Consider the following 7,578-nt stretch of genomic DNA (forward strand, 5'->3'; position numbering starts at 1 on the left):
AAATAGTAGCAAATGGCTCAGATACCCAATCCTTAACCTCATTCAAAACCTTTGGGGAAATATTATTTGACCCCAGGAGCCTTATCATTCTTTAAACTTCCCAATTTTTTTAACAAGCTCAGAATTAATGTGATCATCTTATTTGATCTTGTTTCCACTTACCAACTGTTTAAGATGAGCAATATTGCTTAAATCTTCATTAGTAAAACTGAAGTAAAAGCAAAATTTAATGACCCAGCTATCTCATAATCATCAGATAAAAGCCTTCCTTTATCACCCCTCAAAGGTCTTACCTGCCATCCTAACATTTTGTTTACCCTTAATATATTGAAAGAAATTCTCAATGTTAATTTTTTACATTTTCAACCAACCTTTTTTCATACATCCTTTTTGATTTCCTGTTTGACCAACTTTCTTGATCTTCTGTAATCTTCTAAATCTCCCATTATACCAGTTAATTTAAATTTCTTAAATTTGTGATGCTTTTCTTTAATTTTATCTCTTATATCGTTCGTAAGCCAACCTGGCATTTTACTTGTAGCCACCCTTTTCTTTTTATAAGGAGTATGTTTATCTTGAATATTCAAAAAATTATCTTTAAAAATTTTCCACATCTGGTCAGTGTTTCAAAATAACTCGGCTGCTCAATTTACAACAGATAATTCTTGTTGCACCACTTCAAAATTAGCTTTTTTGAAATTTGTAACCAAAATATCATGTTTGTTACAATTAAATCCACTAATTTTAGCCCTAATAGTACTTTTTCTAACTTCCTGAAAGTCATTGTTAGCTGATGTATCCTTTTCATGTAAAAGCTTAAGTTCCTCTTGAAATCCTGCTGCCATTTCCCACAGTTTACCCTTCTCTTCATCTGTTGTCTTTACTTTAATTAGGATAGCTTCCAACTTCTACTCCAAGTAACTTGAAAACTTTCAAACAAATTCCACATCTTTACTGCTAGTTTCCTTAAAAGAACAAACTATTACTGAGTTCCCTAGTAAAAACCTACTCATTGAACCCATCAGACCTAACACGCTTAACTCCTACACTAGTCTTAACCATTCTATTTATAGTCTGGGAATAAATACTCAACACTAAATACCAGTAGCCTATTGATAACACTGTTAAGCCTAATGTTTGAGAATCAAATATATTACAGTATTTTATCACTACTTTATCTTTACACTAAAATAATTAAGTTTATCTTTAATTATATGAAAATTACAAATAACTAGTCTTTACTTTAGTTTAGTTGATATTTATGTAATAATACAATGCATTTAGCGTGATTTATAACCTAACTATAACTTATAATCTGAATTTAATGGATCTAAAGTCAAGTAACTAAGTTTATCCTTAAAACATGGAGACAATCAACTAGTTTTCAGATTATATTTGTTTAATAAAACTATGTATTTAACCTGTTTTATGATTTATCAATAAGTTTAATTATAGCTGAACTTAAAGTACCGTTACACATCCTAAGCCAAATCTAACATTGTAGTGCAGGTTACATCGCTAAGCTCTAACTTGAAGCTTTAACCCTATTATTTTTATTTACCAATCTTCTTAAATCTAGTTATTCTTTTATTATTTAACCCAAATTACTACAAATGATAATATTACATAATATTCAAAAATCTCCAAAAGCTTAGCTTTCTAACATCTTCTCTCTCTTGTACTGTCCTCTCCTGATGACATAACCTCACCCAGCTTATTTTTTCCCTGTATATTTATTCAGTAATTACTACTTCTGTATTACAAAAGTTAAAACAAGCATGAAGAAATGTTTTTTGTGGACACACACACAAAATCCTGTGATGTGACAATAATCTGGAATAAAACACACCACATTTACCTATTTTAATTTGTTTAATTTTTTACACCAGCACAAAAATGAAGGATTGGTGAGGACCAGAAGAAGCACATGCCTCGCTTGGCCGCCACTATGGCAGTGATATGTTATGCACAAAATCATATCACAGTCATCTTGACGTGTCTTGAGAGGATAATTTTACTTCTTTGCTCATAACAACATTTTCTGTTCTCTTATGATATAATTTCATATTGGGTATTTTATCATGTACTAGGCATTGTACCTTGTGTATAGAAATGTTAGTTGGTTTATGTTCAAACTATTAGATAGTCTTTAATTCAAAAAACTTTATTCTAAGACGTTGTGTTCAAATTGTAAAAGGAATTTGTATCTAATAAAAGGATTAAAACAAGGATGTTTTAAACTAAATTTTGATGCAAGTCTCTACACCAGTGGTTGCTCCCAAAACTAAAAATTGCTTTCTTTAACAGTGGTTGTAAAGTAAAAGTTATTTCAGACACTTTCAAATATTAATTACTTAGCATCTCAAGCCAGAAGTTTTTATAGACATTCTTTACAGCAGAGACTATAACACGACTGAAACCAAATGTCTTATATTTGTAAAGTATATATCTTAAGAATTTTTAAAAATGGTAATCCAATGACTGAAACTAAATTTATTGAATTTTATTGCTTATAAATACGCTGGACATCATCCTACATTTTTCAGCATTTTTCAACTAAATTTTAGTTTTGCAATATAATATACATTATTCTAATTTTTTTATAACAATGATCAACCTAATGACTGAAACTGTGTCACTAAACTGAGATGCATACTTTATAGTTTGTTGGTTTAATCACATGGTGATTGGCTGTTATATTTTGAAAATTATACAGTTTATAAATTGTATTGACTTATTATTGATAAAGCCCCCTAGTGGCACCACGGTATGTCTGTGGACTTGTACTGCTAGAAACCGGGTTTCGATACCCATGGTGGGCAGAGCACAGATAGCCCTTTGTGTAGCTTTGTGGTTAATAACAAAGAACAATTATTGATACATAAAATGAGATCAAGATCAGGCCAGGAGATGTAGGCTAAATAAACTAGGTGACAGCAATAATGCATCAGATTTTAGTAAAACTGAAAATAGAAGAGGGAGATAGAATGAAACAAATATTGACTGGGGATTGTAGGCAACAGAACATCTATTGCCCTCATAACCAGTCAATAAATGTTTATTATCAGTTTTTACAGCAGTGTTTACATTTTGGCTGAAACCAGGTTTACCTAGTTGAATTGTAGTTTCTAAATATCGAGTACATCGTTTTCAGTTCTTTACACTGATTGCCTTTTTTACTGAATTCAGATTTATTTACTGCCATGCTGTTTGCCACATTATACCTTATCTCAGGTACTTTCTAGCTAGATTAGTTACTAGTAGATAGATTTTACACTAATTGTTTCCGATTATAGTATCAATCTTTAGGCTTATAAAAAATGTTCATAAATTAGTGGCAACTCAATAATTATATCTGCTGTTTCTTTACAAACTGGGCTGTATTATTATATTCTGTAACTTACGTTTTCTTGTAATGTTGTACTGTAAATATAACTAAAGCTTGGTTAGTAATTAGTATTAAAAATAAATTGGGAAATGAGGTCCCAACAAGTTCAGCATTAGACCTATATTAGAATTTGCTAAAAGAAACTTAGAAGTTGGAACCAGATTCTCATCTTTCACAGTATCAGTGTCACTATCAGTATGGCTGTCGTTCACATCGGCGATTCACGACCAACTGTGATGAGTAAATTGACAATTTCGAATTTCATAATTAAATAATAAATAACAAAAGATGCACCGGATGTAAAGTGCTTACCTTTATGCCTATCACAAGAATGAATCTCACTGAAAAAATATTTGTAACTTGATATAAGCCTATAATTACGTCTACTTTGCTATTCACTTCTTGTTAGTAAGCTTTAAAACTTAAATTTGGTATTGGCTCGTATTAATAGCCAACAAAAAACGTACACTTACTGGGAGTATGCGCAGTAAATGTTAATAAAGGCCACACATTTATTTTTCATAATGAAAATATAATTTTCAATGATGCTGAAGAAAAGCTGCAACTGATTTATTAGATATTTTCTGATATTATTTGTTGGTAAAGTACACATTCATAGAGAAACATTACGTTGTTATAATAGCAATGGTGTAACGTCACCATCAATATAAAGAAATGTTCAAAACTTAATAGCAGTATTAAATGTCCCCCTCCACCGCAGCCTCAGCTTGTCTAAGGGCCCATAACGCTAACATTCGGGTTTTGGGTGTATTTTGCAGTGGAGTTTCTAAATGTATATTATTTAGGCTTCCTTCTTGAGTGTTTTATTTTACACTAGAACTTGTGTAAGCAGTGACATAAGTTTTGGTTTCAAAAGTTTACAAGCGTCCTAGATTTGCCATGAAAAAGTCCAAAATCGTCATCACACATTGCCTGCGATGGCCAGGCACAGATAATCCATTTTGTAGCTTTGTACTTCTAATTTAAATAAAGAAAATATGTGCAGTACTAATTATCTGAGACAACTTATATTAGCAATTAAAGTTGAATATACATATATTACGTAGAGAAAACACACAACTCAACTTGTTTTAAAGTTAATTACCAAGAAAGAAAAAACAACTGGGTACCATATATAGTACTTGTAGTCTCCTTTTACTTCACTTTTACCAACAGTAGTCTGTACACAGTCTTAACAGCTTTGACTTTTATAATGCTGTGCACATCTTTCCTGCCAACAAGAATAACAAAAAAATAATTACATATGTAAATAATAAGCCTTTTAGAAATGTGTACATTTTAAACACACAATATAATTGTAATATGTGTTCTATAAAGTATTTTAATATCATAATCGTGTCTCAATAACCACGTGACATATGACAAAAACATTTCACCATTTTTTCAAGTGTTGGGACTCGGATCCAATTTCAGGTGCCAGAGCGACGCTCCTTCATTAGTACACCCCTATTTAATAAGAACCATTTTGTTATTACTTTTTTATATTTTATGTGTACCTATTTGGAGTACATTTGTGTTCTTTCTGGGGCAGCTTAGAATTTTCTTTCGTAAGATAATATATTAAAATATTTTACATACGCTAGACATTCCTATATGTGTAAAAAGGAGTAACCTTAAGAATTGCATTTGTATTTTTGTTCTATGCTTTTGCTTTGAAAGTATAATTAAAAAAATATATATTTTGTGGTCGTAGAAAAAAAAATTAACGTTAAATACTTGTAGTTAAAGGTTGAAATAGTTATTTTATTTACCCTTTCTGAACGTTTATCAAAAAGAAGTTGCCCTTACCTACCATCGCAAATTGTTTAAGTAGGGGGCGTAATGATACATTAAGAACTTGTATAAAATGTTTAATGGGATTGAAAATAATTATCGGCACGAAACAATTATTCATATTTTAAGGAAAGTAAAATTTTATCCACAATGAACAAGAAAATCAGTGTAAACTATTACTGCTTCCCAGCAGGCTTCGTTCTTTAGTTTGACTGTGAACTTTGATCATAGTTTAATAGAATATGCCCATATGGACTCATTTTCCAATAGTTATATCTTCATGAGACGTGCATGTTAACCATTTCTCATCCTTGTGTTTTGAAAATCGTATATGTGAAATTATTTGTGTCTTTGGAATACATTTAATTTTCCAAAGCTTTTTGGAAGTTCGTATACTTTTTTTTTTAATTAGTGATATATAATAACACATTGTCAGCGACAGAGTTTACATTAATTAATTGTTGGACTATTTGTTTTTGTAAACGAAAGTTTGTCTAGCTCCCTCTAACATATTTTCTCTTTCAACCTTTTTGTGTATTCATCTAGAAATTGTGTTTGAGAATTAATGGATAGTAACCAGATTTGTTCTCCTAAATTAGTATTTTTGTTTTGGGAATTATTCTCTAATGACTTGATAATGTATACACGAGGACATACAGCATCCAGTTCATGAACATCCGCCATTAAGCCGTCAAAATAATCTCTTTAAGAATACAACCCGCCCATGGAGATTAACTATGTATAGCTGCTGAGTTGCCGTTTCCCATAGCAACAGCTGATAGAACCTAGATAAATGACACCGTGTGTCACTTGATCGGGTTCCAGCTCTAGCTGGAAGGAACAATGATATAGATTGTACGTGTAAACTAGTGTAAGTGTTTGAACGCAAACACAACCCCGAGATGAAACAAAGTTCAGAAGCGTCATTACACATTGGACTAATGCTTTAGAGCTAAATCCTCGTTCAGCATTTTAGTATCCAGCTTCACTCTATTGGGATTAAGTTGACATTAAAACAGTCCTTATAGGCACATGTTTAATGCAGTAAGATACGACAGGTAAATTGTTTTGTGCTATGCAGGTCGATCGTATTTTATACTTTAAAATGAGTGATCTAGTTTGAAGAATGCCGAGTTTACATTTTCCTTAGATATTGTCTTTAATATAGTCATAGACAGGAATTCTTGTAGATTTACGATCTTTTAAAGTTTAAAAAAAAGGTGGAGAAATCAGAACTATCTTATGAATAATACTTTTTTTTTGTACATACAATTCTCAAGAGAAGCAGGCCTATGGTCTGAGAACAACTTTATTTCTTTCATTGTCTATTAAGAAAGTTTTAGATTGTAATCCAAGAGATGCTGGCTATATTGAGAGAAACTCTCTGTGCGTATTTAGAGAGAATCCGAGTCATTATTTGAAAATAATGTTCTTTTAGCACAGTTTACGTTTATATGATAATTACAAATAAAAATCTTGATTATGCTCTGTACATGAATAGAAAAACAGAAATACAAATGTACCTAAATATCAAAAGATCTGCTAATATGTTGATTTTTTCTGTGTGAATAGACAAACAAGTGGACTGAGAAGAACTTGCTAGCATTCCGATTTTGTGTATGTGAACATATCTCGTCAAACCTGAAAAAAATAGATCAATCAAGCCTATTATATTTTTGCATAGATAGATTAAAATTCCGAGCACTCGTTGTTAAATTAAGAAACCAAAAATCAATATCAAAATTATTTAGAGCGAAATTAAAAAGACAGTAGCACAGAAACAGAACTACGAATAAACCGGTTGTGTTTGTGGGTATGCGTAAAAAGAAAAGGCATATAAGTAACTAGAGTGCAGGCATTTGTTCTCCTTTAACGTGTGGCATGGCTGGTTTCTTGCGTATAAGAATGCATACTAGTTATAATTTGAAGACTTACTGAAACACCGTATAAAAATTGAAAGAGCTAAACCATACGTTGATTACTGATCGTAAGAGATGGTGTTCTGGGACAAGAAGGCGATTTAATAGCTGCTTTTCTGCGATTGTAATGTGCATATCGGTTTCATGAAATAAGCTACAAACCAGTAATGAATGATTCAGTTGTTCGAAATAAAACTACTCACTTTAAAATGTAATTATTTTATTAAAAGAATACTTCGTATGTGAAATGATTAAACGTATAAACATAATCACTTACAGACACTGTCGTTTCATATTATATATCGAATAATAAAGGATAATATTATGGATCGGTGAACTTAAAAATCTCATCTTCAAGTAAAAGAAGGACACAATGGTAACGACACAAAACACTGTCTATCTAAGAGTTAAAAATATATCTTAGAATTCTGGAAGTAAATATGGATTCTTTACTACAGTTTGTAGGCACACGTTACG

General features: G+C 31.3%; 1 long non-coding RNA gene across 1 annotated transcript in view; it reads right to left on the reverse strand.

Annotated features, from left to right (window-relative positions):
* Nucleotides 1–4,506, reverse strand: part of LOC111086093 — a 67,120-nt gene extending 62,614 nt beyond the window's left edge. The window contains exon 1 of the long non-coding RNA XR_002610850.1: nucleotides 3,701–4,506. This is a non-coding gene — a long non-coding RNA (uncharacterized LOC111086093). The remainder of the gene's footprint in view (nucleotides 1–3,700) is intronic.
* Between the last annotated feature and the right edge of the window lie 3,072 nt (nucleotides 4,507–7,578).

This window comes from Limulus polyphemus, unplaced genomic scaffold (genome assembly GCF_000517525.1).
Source record: "Limulus polyphemus unplaced genomic scaffold, Limulus_polyphemus-2.1.2 Scaffold843, whole genome shotgun sequence".
Taxonomy (NCBI): Eukaryota; Metazoa; Arthropoda; class Merostomata; order Xiphosura; family Limulidae; genus Limulus; species Limulus polyphemus.